The sequence below is a fragment of the Coptis chinensis genome, chromosome 1 (assembly GCF_015680905.1).
Source record: "Coptis chinensis isolate HL-2020 chromosome 1, ASM1568090v1, whole genome shotgun sequence".
Taxonomy (NCBI): domain Eukaryota; kingdom Viridiplantae; phylum Streptophyta; class Magnoliopsida; order Ranunculales; family Ranunculaceae; genus Coptis; species Coptis chinensis.
In genome coordinates, this window is record NC_141456.1 from 29,586,786 (window position 1) to 29,607,459 (window position 20,674).

Consider the following 20,674-nt stretch of genomic DNA (forward strand, 5'->3'; position numbering starts at 1 on the left):
ATCCCACCCCCAAACAAATTTTAGACAACAGAGTTTGAAAATTTGTTTTAAAAGCGGGTCTTTTAAAGTCAGATTCCTGAGACTTCCTAAATTACTATTTTTCTGATTTTAACAATTTTTATTTTTTTATGAATAAGATTTAATATAAGAAAAACAATAAAGCAATAAATGCATAATTCACACCATAGAAGAACATAACTCAAAATCCGAGAAAACATGCAAGAGTAGAAAACGTGAATTATGTTTAACGTGGACTTAGGATCCGGTACTTACAGCCACACACTCCATAAGGAGGGCCCGATTACATGAATGGTGCACTTACCAATATATGAAAATGAAAGGAAGTACACCAAACAATAAAATGAGCCGTTTATAGTCAGATACTCGATACTTTAACAAATAATTGGATATATATATATATATATATATCCTTCAATTTTCCATATATCAACAATCTAAAGAGTTGGGGGTCTTTCCATAAATAAATAACATGGAATGCACCCCCAAACAGAATCAAGCACCAAGATTCTCTACGACGCAACTTATTGAAATGAAAGCGAAGTCTGATGGATCTAGAATGTAACTGCGCATGCACCTTCTTTTTCTCCTTTGAACGAGAGGGTGTCCAAGTGAATGATCGTGAGAAAATGGATGTTTGTGGAAGATATGGTGGATATGGATGAATTTTAGACGTAAGGAATAGAAGAAATGAGAATGTAGGTTTGGCACAAAACTCATTCATGGTGTAGGTGGGAACTGTCTCAATTCTGAAAATGAAGGTGTCAAGTGCCTTTCCCTTGGGAATTATTTCTGTATTAAGAGGATTTAGAAAATCATTAAGGACAAAAGAAACAAAAGGGTCAAGTGCAAACTCCAGGTTCCTTTGAAATGGTGGAAAGTGGGGAATATTAGTAAAGGAAGATGAACAAGTGTCAGCTAGAGCTCTCAGGTCTAAATCATTAGAAGCCTTGAGATATGCCAAACATTCCTCAATAGGTGGGTCAAAAGAATCATTGGGATAGAGGGTGAAAAATTCATCTTCCGTCATAGCGTCAAGGGATAAATGGATGTTGGCAGGGTGGAACTCGCGAGGTGGCAGGGAAGAGTTGCAAAAGCGTTGAAGGAAATCTTCCTCAATTTCCTCTACGTCCAAGGAGTATTTGTCTAAGTTGGAACTTCCAAAGGAAAGGAATTTGTGCATCTGGTCATTCGGAAACGTGGTTTTGAAATAATCATGAGCTAAGCTCTCGATCATGCTAACCTCTCCATCGATATTCGTATAAGGCAACTATTTGATCGTTTTAAAAACGTTAACCGCAACGGAAAGATGGCCAAAAGACAAGGACATCGAACCATTGCGGCAATTTATAAGCGCGTTGGCAGTTGCCAGGAAAGGACGCCCTAAGATGATCGGAACAGAGTCGTTAGCGACTTCTGTATCGAGGATAACAAAATCAGCAGGATAGTAGAAATCCTGGACCTTAACAAGCACGTTTTCAACCACACCCTTAGGGTACTTAATAGATCGATCCGCTAATCGCAACGTCATTTTAGTAGGTTGCATCTCTTGTAAACCTATTTGTTTGTATAGATAATACGGGAGTAAGTTAACACTCACCCCCAGGTCTAATAAAGCGGTCGTCGTGTGGGAATCTCCTAAGGTGCATTGTACAGTAGGACGGCCAGGGTCCTTGTACTTAACGATTCCATTGTGTTCCATTAAAGTTGGAAACTGTTCAGTTAAAAAGGCGTCTTTAGGAATATTTGTCTTACGCCTTTTAGTGCACAACTCTTTGAGAAAATTAGCATGGTGAGGTAATTTTTTAATTGCGTCCTGAAAAGGTAAGTTTATTGTTAGATTTTTAAAAACTTCCCTAATATCATCGAAGTTTGTATCCCTGTTTAACATAGCTAATTTCTAGGAAAACGGTGGTTTCTCTCTATATTTAGCGTATGGATCAACTGGATGTCTAACTTTTGCTTTATATTTCTTAGGTTGTGGTTTAACTGGTACTTCTACAGGGGTAGGCTCTTTAGTTTCTACTACGGTATCTAGTACAACCTCCGGTGTAGGGACAACTGGTAGGGTAACTATAGGCATAATTACTTTGTTATCAACCACTCTCCTATAACGGAGAGTGGAGATGGCATTTAGCTCACCTACGTTTTCATTTTCCGTACTAGTATTACCATTTACCTCAAAGGCTGTGTTTGTTATTTTAGGATTAGCTATCGCTTGTCCTGGAAATACACCTTTGGGTTGCACTTTCTCTTGAGCTAACTGATGTAGGGAAAGTTGGATGGCTTGTAAAATCTGTTGTTGAGATTGCATAAAGGTATCAAAATGATCCGGTTGTAGAGTAGTATTTGCTACTGGTTGTGTGACAGGAACTATGTCACGTTGATTATTAATTGGTGGATTTTGGTAGTTATTATTTACCAGAACGATACCTCTATTAGTATTATATATAATTATTATTGTTATAATTATTATATTTATATTTACCCTGACCTTTTCCTTGTCGTGTTTGAGCTTGGTTGTCATAATTATAATTACCCTGACCTTGTCCTTGCCTTGGTGGACCTTGGTTGTAATTGTTTGTTGGCCTAACATTTGGGTTAAACAACCTTGGAGGTTGTTGATTATTTCGCCAACCGAAGTTAGGAATTTGTCGCCAAGCTGCGTTAGGTTCGCTATTAATGGAACAAACATTATCTTGTTGTGATTGTTGTTGTTCATAGGTGAAAGGACAATAGGAGTCGGGATGCTCTGGACTCAAACAGAAATTACATGGATTGGAGTTGACATTCATGACGGGGATAGGCGTTTGTTGAACAGAAATAGCCTATACCTTTTTAGTTAGAGATTCGATTAAATTTTTAAGTTTCGGATCGGGTTCATCTCAAACATACTGGTGGCCTTTACTGTTGTAGAAGAACCAGCGTTGCGGGAGATATCGTCACTACCCCAGTTATTATTACGCTTAGTTTGATCTTCTAAAAATTTATAAGCCTATGAAGCTCCCTTACTTAGGAAACTACCCCCATTTATTATTTACAGCACCTCCTTGTGGTGGTGTAACAGTCCCTTGAAAAAAGCACGAACTAGCGTGTCTTCCGTGAGGTTATGGTGTGGACAGTCTATAAGTAGATCGGTGAAACGATTCCAAGCCTCTGAAAATGATTCATGAGGATTCTGTCGAAAGAAATGAATCTTGGAAAGCATTTCATCGGTCTTCAGTGGTGGGTAAAAATGTTCTATAAATAGTTGAACAAGTTTAGCCTACGAGTCTACAGAATTTGGCGCTTTGGCAGTTAACCAAGACGTCGCCTTATCGGCTAAAGTGAATGGAAATACCCTTAGTTTAATTTGTTCTGCACCAACCGTAGGATGGTGGAATGTAGTAAGGACTTGGTCAATCCTACGCATGTGCTGATAAGGCTTTTCATGGTCTAACCCATGAAAAATGGGTAACAAATTAAATATATTTGGGGATTCGAAATCCCCATCGGTCCGATAGAAACGATGCAAGATTTAGGGCTATCGTTCAAGGCTTTGTAAAAGTCGAGAGGCTCTCTTTCTTCTTCCCATTACTTCAGGTGGTGTGTGTGGTATATTAGTTAGAGGTGTAGTGAGTGATATACTAGAAAGGCGTGTTTGTTGACGTTGTCGGTTGATTACGTTAGGCGTTTTTCTTCGGCCTGACATTAATCTCATGCAAGGCTAAGCCAATCTTAACGAAACACAACAACACTCCAAACAATCCTGATATGCTAGTATGAACCTCTAACAGGAGATGCGAGGTGTGGAAGAAAAGAGTACCTGAATGCCTCCTGGCTTCGCTTATAAATGGCGTCTTGTTTACACGTGCTCAATGTGTATAACAAGTTAAAACACTGAAAACTATGAAGAAATGGAAATTTGAAACAAACATGTGGAAATCGGGCAGTTTCAGCAGAGGGCAGTGGCTTCGAATATAGGCTTAAGTAGAGGCGCGCAGTGGCCAAAGTTCGTTATTTGGAGTTCTAGGCTCTTGGGCGCAGGGCGCACTCCAATTTAGCCTTGGTAGGGCGTAGGTAGCACTCAGGGAAAACCTCGAGGTCCAGGCACTTCAGCGCGGGTGGTGCTCGTGTTTTGCCTTGGCAAGGCGCAGGTCGTGCTCAGCCAAAAAGTGGAGTTCCAGGCGCTTGGGCGCGAGTCGCGCTCCAATTTAGCCTACCCAGGGCGTGGGTCGCGCTCCGTGTAATTCTTCGAGGAAAATTTTCAGTGCTGAAACGGAAAACCACAGTGAGAATCAAACAAGGGTGGGTGGGTTATGGGACTTTGGAAAATTAACAAATCTAAAGAAAACAATGCTAAAGGCAACTAAGATGGCAGCGGTGCCATTTGATAAACGTAAAATGCTAGTTTTACTAATGAATAAAGCGATGAAATTCTAAATGCAAGTAAAACTAAAACTGAACTATACTCGTGATTATCAAAGATTTCTTCTCTCGATACTATTAAAGTAGAGTTGGAATAGAAGATTCGTTCCACTCCTAGTTCTTTAGCATTTAAGTTTCCTACGACTATCAATCCTACCAAAGTCAATGAGAGAATTACGAATTATACTACGAAATGCTACGGAATACTAAGGTTTGAATCTAGAATAAGAATTAGGGGGGAATTGAATCCACCTTGAATCCAACTTAAGAAACTAGCATAGATTGTTATAATATATTCTTACGTTCTTACGGTAAGAATTGGTCGTTCTAATCCCTAATTATACATGGCATCTCTACCAATTCATAACTAGCATGTGAGGACATCCATCCATTCTCATGGCGAATCAACGACCTTCTAGAGTGGAATTGACTCTTATAACAATTCTATACTACACAATCAAGTTTTCATCAAGGCTTCATCAAACCCCTCTAATGGAGGTTTAGCCTTGATTCATCAAACTATCATTTTCATATGAAATTGAATACGACATAATATAAAGATTTTACCGTTATTAAATTTAACTAAACAATAATTGAAATCTAAATTAACAACTAAGAAATCATTCAATAACAAGAATCGAAATTAATCTAAACAATCATTAAATAACAAAGATCGAATTTAACAAGAACTAACTATTTTATTTATCTAATGAATGATACTCAATGATTCAAATAATAATCTGAAACATGGAATGAAACTAATTAATGGAATGGAAACTAATTAATTAACTAATTCCAAAAACTTAAAAACTAGATCTAGAAACTATTCTCTAATGGCTACCCTAATCTAAGCTGATTCATCCTTAAGAGCTAAGTCTTGTGTGTTGAAAATGGAGGAGACCAGATCCACATTTTCGTGCATGGGCTGAGGGTCCATGTTTTGGGCCGGAAAATCGATCCCAAAGCCCAATTTCTTCAGTCTACAGGCCCCTTTTCAACTTGCTTTGACTTGAATAGGCTTTTTGTCCACTTTTGCTCCTTTAATTGGGTTAAGATTTAGAACATTGGAAAGCTCTTTCCGAGACGGTCGTTTTGACATAAGGTACGCCCACTTCCAAGGTCTGAGTCCAAAGATACGATTTATGGAAGTTCTGCTGACTTTTGTGTGTTGTTTCTGCCCGTCTTGGCCTTTAATCCCAGAACTTCTTAGCAACCAACCCTTTGCTCCTTTATATCACCAAAGTGGCACATTTCTGCATATAATTGACTTCAATGCTTGAAATACATAAAAGCACGTAATTAGCATTAACTCTTATTTATTACTCGCATAATTGGTCTAAAAGTATTATTGTTAAGAGGTTAAAACTACAGTTTTGGGCTCTTATCACACTTCTTCGTATTCATAATAGATAAACTAATATTTAACTAAAAGTTGACCTCATCAATCACTTTTGGCAATATCGTGCGGATCAAATAATGTAGTATGAGAGTTATCTATGTTATTAGTGAGTATTATCTATGTTTGTTCTATAGTTTGAGTATTATCTATGTTTGACTTGATATTGTTTCAAGACAATTCAAATTAAAATTATATTAAAACGTAAAATTGAAATTACAATATTGGAAATGAACTAACAACAATAATGAAAATGAAAGAACTAACAACATTGAAATTAATCTAAGTAGTAGAAGCACCACTCTTACTAGAAGCAGCATAACCTGTAGAAGCACCACTTGGAGTTTCAAACATTCCACTCTCTCTTTTTTGGCTAATTATATTCAATTTCATAATCTTAACGTATTCGGCAACTTCCGGCTTAAGAGTCAAAGTATTATGTGCTAATATTTTGTTGTATTTTTTCCATTTCTTGAGCTACATCAACTTCACCCTATTGGCGGTGACATTCGTCATTTGTGCCAAATACGTCTTCATCATATTGTAATTCTCTTCTCTTTTAATCTTCAACCTTTTTTTCTCACCCCTTGTTCCCGATGGTTATTTTTTCTTAGTTATTCAACTTTCATTTCCACCTCCACCACCACTTCCATCCCCAACTTGTGTAAGAAATGGATCAATTGGAACGTTACCAAGAGTTGTCAACGGTGTTGTGGGTGTAGAAGGCACGACTTCGTTATCTACATCGAGAATGATGGCTCGTCTCCTCGTTGTAATGGACCGTCTCTCCAATTCTTCATTCTATTTTGGACTTTCCTTGATGAGGACCCAACAATACTCAAATTGAAAGTATGAGTTATAAGCAAACGAATATATTGATTTTGCATCTGCCAACCGATCTTGGATCGTTGTGCCACTTCTTACAGTCCTCTCTGAAGTGGAGATAATTCCTGCCCACCGGTTGCAAGCTCGTTGGATGTGTCCAAATCGAGTGGATACTGAATCCTTGGTTCTCTTGTTGTATCTCTCGAATATTCTCATATATTCTCTATCAATAGTGTGTGACCCGTTGCCCCACACCAATAATTGGATCTTCATTAACATATATTCATGCCTTGAAAAGAGCATCATCTTCTTTAATTGAGAAATTTGCGGACCTTATAGTAGATTTCTTTCCTTTTGATAGATGTGGTTGCTTGTGCATTTGGATCCATTGTTGTAGTTGGAGTAGTAATTGTTGTAGTTGGAGTAGATAGAAATTTTGTGAGAATTGTGAGCAAATGGTGAGAGAGTTGTGTGAAAGTAATTATGTATAAATATGCAATTTCATAAAAACTAGCAGGTGGAATGGTCTGGACGACTATACAAACAGCAGAGTTTCTGCCGTCCGTTACAACTTAATAGACAGACGACATAATTTCTATCGTCCGTCTCCCGAACTTAACAACTGTTGAAAAACATGATTGGAATGGTTTTTAATTTTGCTTTTGGGCACCTATGTGGCGCCTTTTAGCAGCTCCCGTTGGACTTGCTCTCATAAGAAGTAATGGTGCCAAATTCAATGGTCTTTGAAAGTTATATTAAAATTTTAAATGCACCTCATAAATTGTGCATATGTGTGTATTTTAAAGGGTTAGATAGACTTACACCCCCTTCTTTTTTTCAAAAAATATTAGTGATACCCCCCCCATTTGTAAGATCCAATGGTCAGATTTCTTCATCTGAAAAAAAAAAATTCATCTCATAGCCGTTGGATCTTGCAATTGGGGTATCACTAATATTTTTGAAAATGGGGGGTAACACTAATTGCAACTATTAATGGGGGGGTAAGTCTAACTAACCCTATTTTAAATTTAATACATGTACATTATACTATACGCACATGCATCACATATAGAATAATTACATGTACCACAATTGTTAATTAGCATTATATTACACGTATTCATTATTCAATATTTGCACGTGTAATATATCAAGCACGAACACGTTGTTTATTAGTTAATATGTACAGTGTATTAATTAATTCATAGTATACATGTAGACATTGATATTATTATTAACATTTATAGTACACATGTCTAACGTAATACTATAAAACATACATTTAATAGTACATATTCACTATTATGCTGTATATATTCAACACTACCATGGAAACTCTCCAACAGATGGAAATGAATCCTCAACAACATTCAAAAAATTGTCATCACTTCAACTAGGAAGAAAGCAAACTTTTCAGTGGACCAAACTGCAAACCAAGGATGCAGACTACTCGACAACTTAAGCTGAGTCCAATGGTGCATCCACCCTCTATCTCCATTCCACCAAAAAACAAGTGTTTTGAGGATGGGGAGTAAATTTTGGTGTCCAATAGTTCGGACCATTCTACGCCACTTCAACGCGAAATTAAAAATAAAGTAAAATAAGAATTGGTCATAATTAGTTTATGACTTGGTGAGGACACAAAACAATTGACTCCATTTCAAATGGCGCCAAATAATATACTTAACCATTCTGTGCCACTTCAAGTGGCGCCATTTGCATTTCTTCAATTTGGCTCCAATTCATCTGGCGTAGAATGCACTCTGCATTCCTCAAAAACACTCGTTATATATAGAGAGTGTAGAGGTTTGGTGTTTATGGACCAACGACCTGAGGTTGGGATTGATAGGAAGTGGTTACACTCTTTCTTGGGATAAAAGTTGCCTACGTATCAAGTTTCTTGGGGTCAACTTGAATCAACCCTTACGTAGTTCATCTCTCTCTACTTATAGATGTTTGAGTTGACTTGCCTTATTTTCTTCAGGCCGTTGTCAAGGGTAGATCCACATTGTGTGCTATCTTGATGATTCGCTATTACTCCTGATGTTACAAAGTAAATGTCCCCTTGATTAGTGCATTGACTGAACTCCAGGATTGCGTTAGATGATTTGCTTCCATATATGGTCATAAATGAGATTTGGGACGACCTGAGTTTCGGTCGTTATGACGTGCTGGTCAAGTGGCACGAGCTGGTAGGGATACGACCTGGTGTGGACACGTGTGTTGTAGTGACATGAGTGCAGAACGGAGGGTACTTACATAACCCCCTTTATTTTATTTGTTCTTTGGACAGTAGTGTTGTGAAAAAAGAAAAAATAGAATAAATGTCAACACGTGTCGCGCAGGTAGCTTTGCTAGGTTTTAAAAAATGTGCAGGAACTGTTGGATCTGATCTATGGGCCCAAAATCGCGGTGGTTTGTGGGTGAGTTATGATTGCTTTTGTGGGAATACGAAAAGGTTTTGTTTGTTTTCAAGGTTTGGGTAGCTAAGGGTGCGAAAGGTTTCTGTTTGTCTACCAACAAAGAAAAAGCAGAGCAAAAGAAAGAGAGAAAAGAAAAAACTTTTCCACCTTTTGTTCTCATGTGCATCTTTTTATATCAAAAACTTGATCTTTTGTTTCGTTTCTATTTTAGTAATGTCGATCACTAGTGATAGCTTAAGTGGGGAAGTTGAGGTTGATCAGTGGAGAGAGAGAACTTTAAGTGAGGATGATGATGTTGTTAGGGCACGCAGTGGAGGTGAGGCATCATCGTCCTCTTCATTGGAGACGATGAATGACGTGGCGGTGTCTAGGTCGGTGTTGGATAACTTTGGGGATTTGAGAAGAGAGTTTGGGATTGATAGCCCCGACTTGATGATATACGACCTGAGCAATGAGAAGAATGTGTTTGGCTATGATTATGTGCCTCGAGACGGTGGGGTTGTAATTACGTATGCCCAACTGAAGGCGGGGTTAAGGTTGCCGTTCTCACGTCTGACCTTGGACGTTTTGAACTTTTGTGGTAAGCCTCCCTTGCAATTTGTGGGTAATAGTTGGAGGGTGCTCCACGTGCTAGATTTGTTGAGACTCAGAGGTTACAACATCTGTTTGTCTGACGTGTTGGAGCACTTTGCTATAAAAATATCTTCTGCTTTGAATTTTGATTTTCAAGTAATGAGGGGTAAGTCATTGGTTATTATTGGTGTGAGTAAAGAGGAGTAGTGGCATAGGCCTCTATTGATTGTGGGGAATTATTGTTTGCCTGGTTATGAGGTGGAGAATCGTAGTGTGAGGACTAATGGTAGGTCGTTGTTTTGATGTGGGTCATTTTTATGTTTGTAAGCTGTAGGTTACAGGTCGTTTGTTTTGGTAATACGTTTGATATGATGACGTTCTGATGTATGTTTCTTTTGCAGAGGTTGTAGTTCGAAATCATATGTCCTCGGGAGCGATTGAAGAGTTTGCTAGGCTGACTTTGGAAGAGAATGCGTCTTTGCTGGGTGAGGTTGCACACTACTTCAAGAGACGAGGTGGTGTGAAGATTAACAAGAAGAAAGCTTAGCAGAAGAAGAGAGCTCGTAAGCTTGTTCTTGATATCTCTGATTCTAGCTCGGACAGTGGGATGGAGAGGGAGAGCCAAAGGAAGGCACCTATTTCTAGAGTGAGAACGGCTAGAGGAGCTGCTGATAGTCGTTTTGCTTCAAGATGTTCTGATGTGGGTGATAGTGACCGAGCTGGTCGTGGTGGAAGTGTTGGGGAGTAGTGATGCTCCTGCTCTGTTCCGAAGGCCTCAGTTGAAGAGGCGCTCTGAGGTGGTTGAGCCTGAGGGGGTGAAGAGGACCTGAACTGAGTCCGAGGAACGACCTGGTGTAAAGGAAGGTCGTACCTCTTCAGGTCAGGCTCTTTTGAGGAAGATGAACCTGAAGGAGTTGGCTCTTGATGTGGGGGTGGCTGATGCCTGGGGCAAGAAGAAAGTTAGTGAGACTGAGCCAGCTGCCCAGAAATGCAAGCTGCTGAGTCTGCCATTCTAGATAAGGTGGTCAGCTACTACGACCCAGTGAGTGGGTTGAGAAAGCTAGTGAAGAACAAGGATTGCAGCTTCAAGTCTTCACTAGTTGCTGGAGGGTTGCTGGACAGCATTGCCTTGGATGGAGATAGGCACCATTTAGAGACGGGGAAAGATTTGGAGGCGAACCTGAAAGATATGGATCACTCCATTTGCTTTGTAAGTGTCTCTCCGACCTGGGCTTTTGTTTTGTGCTTTGATTTATTGCTTTGTAACCTATTTTGTTGTTTGTTAGGTCCTGGCCCTGTATAGAAAGCTGAGGGAGATGGCAACTATCTCCGACCTATACAAGAAGGAGCTGGATTCTGCCAAGGAGTCCTATGACAAACTGCTTGATGTTCAAGAGGTGGAATGGGCTAAAGTGTCTGGGCTGAGGTTGGGGATTTGGCTGGGAAGGTGGCTGTAGACACCCCATTTTTGCACCCCAGGCATAATTCATTCACGATTTTACCTTGAATTAAATATGATCATATAAGGTGATTTGTTTTTTAGAGTCTTCATTTCTACTTCAAACTTCTTTCTTTTCATCTTCTTTTAGCATCTTTAGACTCTCCTCATCATGTTCTAGCTATGGCTGAAGTTTCATTGCTTTCTGAGTTTTGAGCTGAAAATGACCAAAATGCCCCTATAACCCTTTGGAGCCCAAATCTCATTTTTTCCACTATTTCTTTGGATGAGATTATTTCATATTTGAATTCCCCTTGAAAAATCCTTCAAAATGAGTACAATCTTGCCTAGGTTTCTTTTAGATTTCAGAAACCCTAATTTTGCCCTATCCCGTTTCAACCCGTTGTGTGTACTGTTGAGTGCAATGATTTTTTGGAGTAAGATTTCGACCCAATGGTATTTTTAAGAGTTCATGGACCTTCCTAATTGACTAATTAACATTTTTTGTGAAGAAGAGCTTGCCTAATTTTGACCCGTCAAAGGGAATTTGCAGCATTGAAAATATGGTCAAAATGGGCTTTTTTGTGGATTTTGGACATGTGCTCGTGGGCTGTGGATCCAGCTCGAGTTGGACCTTTTCATTAGGTTTTCTAGCCCATTTTCAAGCCTCCAAAAAACCTAGAGAACCTTCCTTAATTGTTTGATTTGATTTGATCCCAAAAATCAAGAATATTCTAGAAAATATGCCATTTTGGAGCCATGTTTGGAAACCCTGGATTATGGGCTCATTGAGGACGTGTAGGGCTTGATTTTTTGCCCTAATCCATCTGAAAGATCCAAAGATCAAGGGCCAAGATCGCACCCCTTATCCCACCTCTTGAATCAAGGGCCATATTTAGGAGGTGCAACCAAAAAGAGATCAAGCCATTAGATTTTTCTTCATCAACACTCAGCCATTGGATCAAACTCATTACCATATTTGAATTCACGCCCAAAAGCTATAAATATGGGTCTCATTCACCCACAAAAAACATCTGGAGCTAGGATTTCGGAGTTAATAATCTGGGCCTAGCTATTCAGAGCTAATAGCCTAGTAGTTTTCTTTTTTTGAGTGTTCTTCTTTTTTTTCTTTTCTAGTTCATCATTCTAGAGTAGAATTTCTTTAGTTTAATCTAGAGTTGAAGGTAAAATTTTGACTTTGAGGTTTTTCTAATGAAGTTCTTCGTGTTCTTCGTCTTTAGCCTTCTTTTTCCCTCTTTCGATCTTGAGTAGAAACTTCTTTTCACCAAAAGTTGTTTTTTTTTCTCAAATCACCTGTTTCAATCCAAAAATCATAGTTGTCAATTCCAGATCAAGTTTATCATTCATCAACAATCAATCAAGATCATCAATCAATCAATCTACAATCAAGTATGAGGCAACATTCAAAACAAGGTGACATCTTTCTTTTCTTTTTTATTTCATTTAGCATTGCATATTAAGTTATTTTTTTAGTTTTATTATAGCATATAGTTATTAGTTTTTAAATAATTTAGTGAAGACATCCAACTTGGTAGATTAATTTTTCAAGCTTTCTTCGTTCGCCTATCTTAATACATTACACCTCAATAGAAGTAAGGCTGGTTTTACCAGGCGAGTGTGGGTGCCTAACACCTTCCCACATCGTACCTTAACTCCCGAACCCAATAATCATCTAGTTCGAGGGCTAGTCATTCACATAGGTTTTACTCAACTTTTCCTTAATAAAGTTAGTGGCGACTCTAAAATCAATTGCATAGACCTAGGTACACATTTTTGTACGTACAGGTTTTTTGGCGACTCCGCTGGGGACATCCCTAGAGAGTCAGACTTACGTTTTCTTTTGAGGTGTTTTAGTTAAGATAGGAAAGAAGAAGGCTTATCCAGAAGGTAGTTGGAATAGAAGGTCGGGGTTAAGGTTATCTCGTGTAACCATTAACTCGCTGATTGAAATGGAGAATTTACTAGACAGTTCTTCTCAAGCGTTATCTCTGCCACCTATATCTTCATCACAAATGTCTATGCCACAAGGAAGTTCTCCACCAATACCTTCGCTTGAAGAGCAAATTTTATCAAGTAACACTCGAACTCCTCATACAAATGGCTCTGGTGAATCATCAACCCCTACCAGTCAAGAGGAATTGATGGAGAAGGCGATGGAAAAGATGTTTCTCAAGATGATGTCAAAGTTTGCAATAACTCCAAGTCTGGGTCAACCACAACAACCAGGTATCACATTACCCCCCATGGTTAGTCCTAACCCTACCATTCTACCAACCTCATTACCCACTCTATATGCTACACATAGATCAACCTAATTGCATGCTCCTATGCCAACCCATACTCCATCCCAATTTTTTCCTCAGGATAACCCAACCTACATGTCTCAACCATCCACTCATCAAACTTTTCAAAGCCTAAACCAAATTCCAACTATAACCATGATGTCCAACCCATTCATGTTACCAACCCCAACCTATTTTCCACAAACTCCACAACCACTATTCTACACGAACCCCCAATACCAAGTGCAAAACCCAATCCAACCACCGGTTGACCCCGTAATGGAGGAGATTAAGAAATTGAAAGAAGCAATGACCAAGATGAAAGGTGAAGACTTGGACCTTGATAATCTATGTCCATATCCACATATCAGAGTACCACATGGATTCGAATTTCCAAAGATGGAGCAATATGAGGGAACCGGTTGTCCAAAGGCCCACATTCGTATGTATGCAAGTTATCTACAACCGATGGGAATCGGGCCAGAACTAATGGTTCAACTATTCCAGAGGAGTCTTAAGGGTGCAGCCCTTACTTGGTGGATGAATACTGAAACGCAAAAAATCAAGACTTGGCCTGAACTGGTAAACGCTTTCGTAGCTCACTTCTCTTACAACACTGATATCCAAATGGGACGAAGGCAACTTGAAGCTTTGAAGCAAGGTCTGAATGAAAGCTTTAACGAGTATATTACAAGATGGAGGACAAAAGTAGCCCAAATCATTGATAGGCCCATGGAGCAGGAGCAAATTAGATTGGTTATGAAGAGTTTGAACCAAGAGTATGCGACCAGGCTCAGTGCTAGTTATCATCCGACATATCAAGCCTTAGTTGCCACTGGATCACAAATTGAAGATGGGTTATCATCTGGCAATATTTCTCCCATCAGCTCAATGTCTACAGGATCTAACCCGCAGAAGAAGAAGCCTCCCATTGTAATGGTGAACAACAAAGAAACCAATGTGGTTGCTACACAAGTTCAACCTCAGCCACATATGCAAATTCAGTCGGAGGTGGCAAACAACCCTTCTTCCAATCAAATTGTATATCCTCCAAGACAACAAAGATATCAAAATAGAGGGTTTCCCAAGCCTCAGAGGCAGTTCATGGAGCTACCGTACCCATTGTCGGTCATTCTCAAGGCTTTGATCCAACAAGGCCTAGTTACACTATTACAACCTAGGCCTCTTCCAAATCTGATTCCATACTGGTATGATACTTCAAAACACTGTGATTTTCATCAATCTCCAGGACATCCTACAGAGAAGTGTGGTGCTCTTAAACATACGATCCAAGATTTGATTGATTTGGGAAGAATTGATGTTTCACATCTTGGCACTCCGAATGTGACAACAAATCCATTGCCATACCATAATGGGGGAGTTCACACATTAGAGCCGGTCAAGACTAAAGATCCAACTTCTTTTATTACTCCTATCAAGCAAGAGTCCAGTGTCAGCACCACAAGGCTAGTCAATCTTCATGATGCAGTTAGAGAATGCATGGGGCAAACAAAGTCTAGAGGTATCTAATTAAATGAGGTGGTGGCACCATTTCTACATACTCCACAGATTCAAAAGCCGTTCAAGTTGACTAGAGAGCATCTGGAATCCTTTATGATGCAGAGGCCCATTACGAAATGGGTAGATCCTTTGAATACATTTCAATCCGCGGCATCACAAGTTGGGTCAGAACCTCAAGGACCCGTGATTCGCCAGAATCCAACTCAGCAGCAAGTGATCCCAACTCTTATCACAATCCCCAAGGTCTAGTTTGTGCCAGCCAAGAGTCACGATACCGAGGAGGTTCTAGGGAAGAAGTTAATTGAGCCCGAGAAAAGTAAAGATGACTCAGCAACCTCACTACATCAGTTGAAGCAATTAGAATTAGAACCTAGTTTGGCAGAGGAATGTGTTGAGACTCACGGTTTGATAAGAGGAGGAAGGATATACAAGGCACCACACTTACAGAAGGATCAGGTTTTGGCCCAACAGCCTGACCCGCCCACAGCTACTGAACCAGAGAAGCAGGAGGGTAATGAGGTAATCCAACAATTGCAGAAAACCAAGTTCAACATTTCCATATGGGGTTTACTCATGGCATCACCCCAACATAGGCAAGCAGTTCTTCCAGCCTTGAACCAGGCTTACGTTCCAGCTTCCATCCAGCCGAACGATTTGGCACGTACAGTTGCTTCCCTCAGGAAGACAAACTCCATAACATTTTCTGATGATGATTTGACCGCAGATGGAATAACCCACATGAAAGCATTGACTATTACGGTGCATTGCAACAACCATAAGGTGCCATTTGTACAGATTGACAACGGATCCGGTTTGAATATATGCCCGGTCAATTCTGCGAAAGCCATTGGAATCATGCCGAAAGACTTCACTTTCACTAAGGATACAGCCAGAGCAGTTCATGGGTTTGATAATCAGAGAAGAGAAGTCCTTGGCGAGTTCACAACTGACGTCCAAATAGGTCCAGTCATGTTCAAAGTCACATTCTTGGCTATGGACATCGAGGCTAATTACAATTTCCTTTTGGGCAGACCATGGTTACACCAGGCCGGCGCAATTCCCTCTACACTTCATAGAAAGCTTAAGTTCTTATGGCAAGGGAAGATTATCTGCATCATTGGTGATTCGGATGATCTGGATTCTTCAGAAGAGCATAAGGTAATACCAATGATTGAAGGAAAGTGTAACTACACTGAGGAACCATTAGGGATTGTGGAGTTTAGAGCACCCGACAAGGAGAAGCTCCCTACCCCATTTTATAATGGAAATCCCAAGACGACTCAGATGTTCCGTGAGCAGAACTATTTTCCAGGACTTGGATTGGGAAAAACCCAAAACGGCATCTTAGAACCGCTGCAGATTCCTAGTCAAGATGATCGAAAAGGGCTAGGCTATACTGAGGAGGTTGTGGAAGGACTATCAGAATTGTTTATCAATTCTAGTGCCACAGTGAATTGTCTCGGATTGGCTCTACCTGATCTAGGGGCAGAGATTAATGCTATTATTGATTCCAACATGTTATGGAGCGAAGATGATGACCCAGACCCAAACTCAGAAGTTACTGTTTCAGAGCCAGATATTAATTTCTATTCAGGTTATCGCCAACTTAGGTTGGATCATGAGGCTAGACAGTTTAATTAGATAAATGAGGCTGGATCAACATCCTCGTCAGGTATAGACTATACCCCATCTTTTACTTTAGCCAGTTCGCCAGGGTTAGGATTTGACCCAGGAGACAAGACTGTCACACCTTATCATGTCCAATTGGACCCTCAGACCATACTTGATTTGGATGATCTGTTGAATATGGAATATATTGTTGACCCAGTTCCAGTGGATGTTGAGAACATGCCACTTTCTGACTCCTAGATGCAATATGAGATTTGGGAAAGGTTTTTAGAGAACTTAGATTCTTATGAGGATCCATTCATTGATGGAGACTATGATGATTGGAGAACGCAAGTCATTATTGATCTAATCCACAGCCATCATATTGCTCTGGTTGAGCCACCGGATGAATCCGATAGGGCTCAGAGGGCGTGAAACTTTTTGTTCTAACTCCTTTTATATATAGTTATATTTCAAAAATTCAAAAAAAATCAAATATTTCAAAAATCCAAAAAAATTCAAATATTTCCAAAATCCAAAAAAATCCTGATATTTCAAAAACCCAAGAAAATTAAAAAAATTCAAAAATAAAAAAAATAAAAAAAAAAAAGTTTCCAAAATCCCACAGAATATTATTTACCCACTTGCCCTAGTGCAAGATGATTGAATGACTTGTGACTTGTGCAAATTATTATGATCCCTTCCCCACCCCCCCCCCCCCGACAATGAAGAAGGAATTGACAATGAAGCATTCTCATGAGCAGTCTGAGGATTGACAGACGCTAGTCATTGTGGAGACAAAGACCATCAACCTTGGCACCACAGATGAACCACATTATGTACAGATTGGTATAACCTTGATCCCTTCTAAGCGTTGAAGCCTGATCAAATTACTGAAGGAATCCATAGAAGTGTTGATCATATCTATGACAATCTATTGTCTTAAGGTGGTACATGATTTTCATTATTCGTAGATGAGAGAATCACTCACCGAGAAGAAGAAATTGAGGAGGAAGAAAGTTCAGCAGTTATGTTTGAGAAGATTTTTCAAATGTCTAAGATCACCAACATCAATATCAGCATTATGCATTTACCCTTGTGGAGAGGGCAAAACTCCACAACATCATTTGATCAACTACCCTACTGAATAAGGGGAATATTCTGCATTCCATTAATCAATGGCTACTTAGCCAATCAACCAACCAGCTACCCTACTGTGGAGAGGGCAAATTCCATATTGCATCATTAGCCTCCATCGAAGACATGAGAGCTATCTATCAAAGAAGTCAGCTGACTCAAATCTGACTACATCAAAGAGCGGAATGCTAAGAGGAGTTCATCTATGACCAACATTCTTGAGAGCCGAGATATGAAGAAGGGCATTGATTTTCTACTAGGACTTAGATACCAATGGAGATAGATTGTTGCAAGTAAAGCTGAGCAAGTAGATCCAGACTAGAGTGGAATCTATGAACCAAAAAGTTCAAACCCAATAGTGAATGTCCATTCACTATGAAGATTCTACATGGAAAATCGTACCAATGCCGACCAATTAAAGAGGTACTACTTTTTATCCAACTTTGTTTATTTTAAGATGAAGAGTATAGTGGAAATATTAGAGAGACGATGGAACAGTCCATCTTTGATCTTTTTGTTTTTAGCCCAATCAACCCACCTAATATCATATGTTACCATTATAATCACATTTGAGCCTTAGCCTATTTTTTGTTTCCCACAATATAAGCTCATATCTTTTAGGAAGCCTAATAAATCCTTAGCCTACCTATAGATTACCCATACCCACTCTTATAGAACTTGTCATAGTCCAGGGGCATCATTACATCCATATTTGATCATGAACACAATCACTCCTATGTTATTTATCCCAAGAAGGTGTCGGAAAAAAAAAAAAAAACCCGTCAGAACTCAAAATGCTTAGAGTTGCACAAAATAATCAACACCGGTCCAAAATGGAAAACCTAAACAAGGGGCAGTTTTATTTTAAGATTTGGGATCTGTATCATCATTTCACTACTATCATTCCAATTACTCATCCCCTTTATATGACAAGTTCTACTCCAGAAATAATTTTTTGATCATATCCCTTGTTTCTGAGCCCATCACCTAAGCCTACATTATAGTCCTATGAAAGTCCACTCTTGATCTCTAAGTTCACTATATCTCCTAGTTGAGAAGTACCCGGACAAAAAAAAAAAAAAAAAAAAAAAAAAAAAAAAATAAGGCATTGGAGGATTCACTACTAGTGATTGCGATGTATGAGGAAGTCGTCTCCAGAAGATTGGTCTTATGCTTTATGCTCTATCTGTTTTGGAAGAAAGTTTTTAGGTGTCGTTCAGTACGTTGTGAAGGTCAAGCAATCAAAGGGAAAAGAATATCATCTACTTCATAGGTGCCAAGTTTGATCGTACTTCTATCTTATGGTCGTCATCATGCTCATCTTCTTGTCGGTAACTCATTCCCCCGCCCTCACTTGTTATTCAATCATCTGTGGTATTTCATCTGTGGTATTTATTATTCTGTGAAAAAAAATTGTATTGTTTTCCATGGTTTTCAAAATGAATTTCAAAAAAAAAAAAAAAAAAAAAATTTGTTTTTTTCGAAAACTTGGTTTGCTTTGGATGGCTTATGATGAAAAATCTAGGATGACATTACAAGCATATAAAAAATTCTGAGGCCAATATATCCTAACTAAACCATGTACTTTTTCTACTAACATAAAATGTTGATTAATTCATGCATGCTCCACTAACATTGTTGCATTATAGTTTTATGTATATCATGTATCATGAATATTATACTAACCTGTCATGGAGAGAAATAATGCCCGCACCTAATCTTTGCCAAAAAAACTGTTTTCTTAAAGTTCAAGTGCAGTCTATGACTACAAATTCCAAAAGTGCAGTGAAAAGTGAAAAAATAATTACTGTTATTGGCAAATAAGATAATTAATTAAGTGAGATTTGAATCATAGAGTTTGAGCTTACCACTGGCAGGCCGGCATTAGCATAGCGATAGCATCATCACTTAGTTACTTTTGCTTGGACGTGGGACAGGTGTGATTTCCTTTTCTCTCTCCTTGTATATATCGAACTAACCAGGTTTTGCATGTGAGTTTTTATTAGTATAGATGAAGTGTTTGATTTTACTGAAAAAAATAAAACAAGAAAAAAAAAAAACTGCACTCGCTTACCATATGATGACTTTCGTGGTTGCCATCTTCTCATCTGCTGGACTAGTGGCGTAAGGTATGAATTTGCTCAGTAATCATCTTGTTTATATATAGTGGTTAATGCATGATGTGAATAGTAATTTCATGTGGTGACATAGGTCGGTTTATAGCATAGGAACAGAAAGTTTCACGTGGAGGCAATTCTTTTGCACAAAAGACGAAACAGTTTGATTGTCAAAGATTCCTTCCGTTTAAAACTGTTTCTAATTTAGTGTTTCGGTGCAAGCACTCAAGGTAGGAAGGTCGGTGACCCTCACCTAGTTTGGACATGGTTTGTCCGGTTTGGATCTAGTTCATCCGGTTTGGTCTGGTTCAACATGTTTGGCCCAGATTGACCCAGTTGGTCCAGTTAACCCAGTTTTGACCAGCTGACCCGGTTTGGACAATTTGACTAAGTTGAAAAAAAAAACTTTTCAAAAATAAATGATGAATATATACTAGTATCATGGTACCCTCTAGTATGAGAAAATATCCATCGAGTTTTTTGTTTTCTATCGTACTATTGGCAACCACTTAATCATTAGTATCATTTCGGTAGTTCCATTTGTGCAACATTAAAATTGTTCGCGAGAACAATGTCAGTTTTTACTGACAGCCTTTCACGGATGGATCAGCCTAAACTCATAGTGACAGTCTTTTCCAATCCGAGTACTTGAACGTAATTGATTGATTGATTGATTGATTGAACTTGAATATCATCATCCCCAGCATCCATCTTTCCATCTCCAGAACATCTCTTATCTTCCCCAGCAGTGTTCGTCTGTGTCTTCTTCCTTCATCTTTAGAATCTCCTATCCCCAATGGATCTTCTTGCTCTCCCCGGTGAGTCTTTCGTCAATGTTGGTTATCAACATTATATGAGAATCTTTAATCTAAGTCAAAATCATGAATGAATTTATCTATCTATTTAAT

At 39.0% G+C, this 20,674-nt stretch overlaps 1 long non-coding RNA gene across 1 annotated transcript; it reads right to left on the minus strand.

Annotated features, from left to right (window-relative positions):
- Positions 1–12,036: 12,036 nt before the first annotated feature.
- LOC147523362 (uncharacterized) lies at positions 12,037–19,846 on the minus strand. Its single transcript, XR_015196320.1, has 4 exons — positions 19,724–19,846; positions 19,518–19,623; positions 19,336–19,414; positions 12,037–12,394 (listed from the first exon to the last, which is right to left on the minus strand). It is a non-coding gene; the product is annotated as an uncharacterized LOC147523362 (long non-coding RNA).
- Positions 19,847–20,674: the final 828 nt, after the last annotated feature.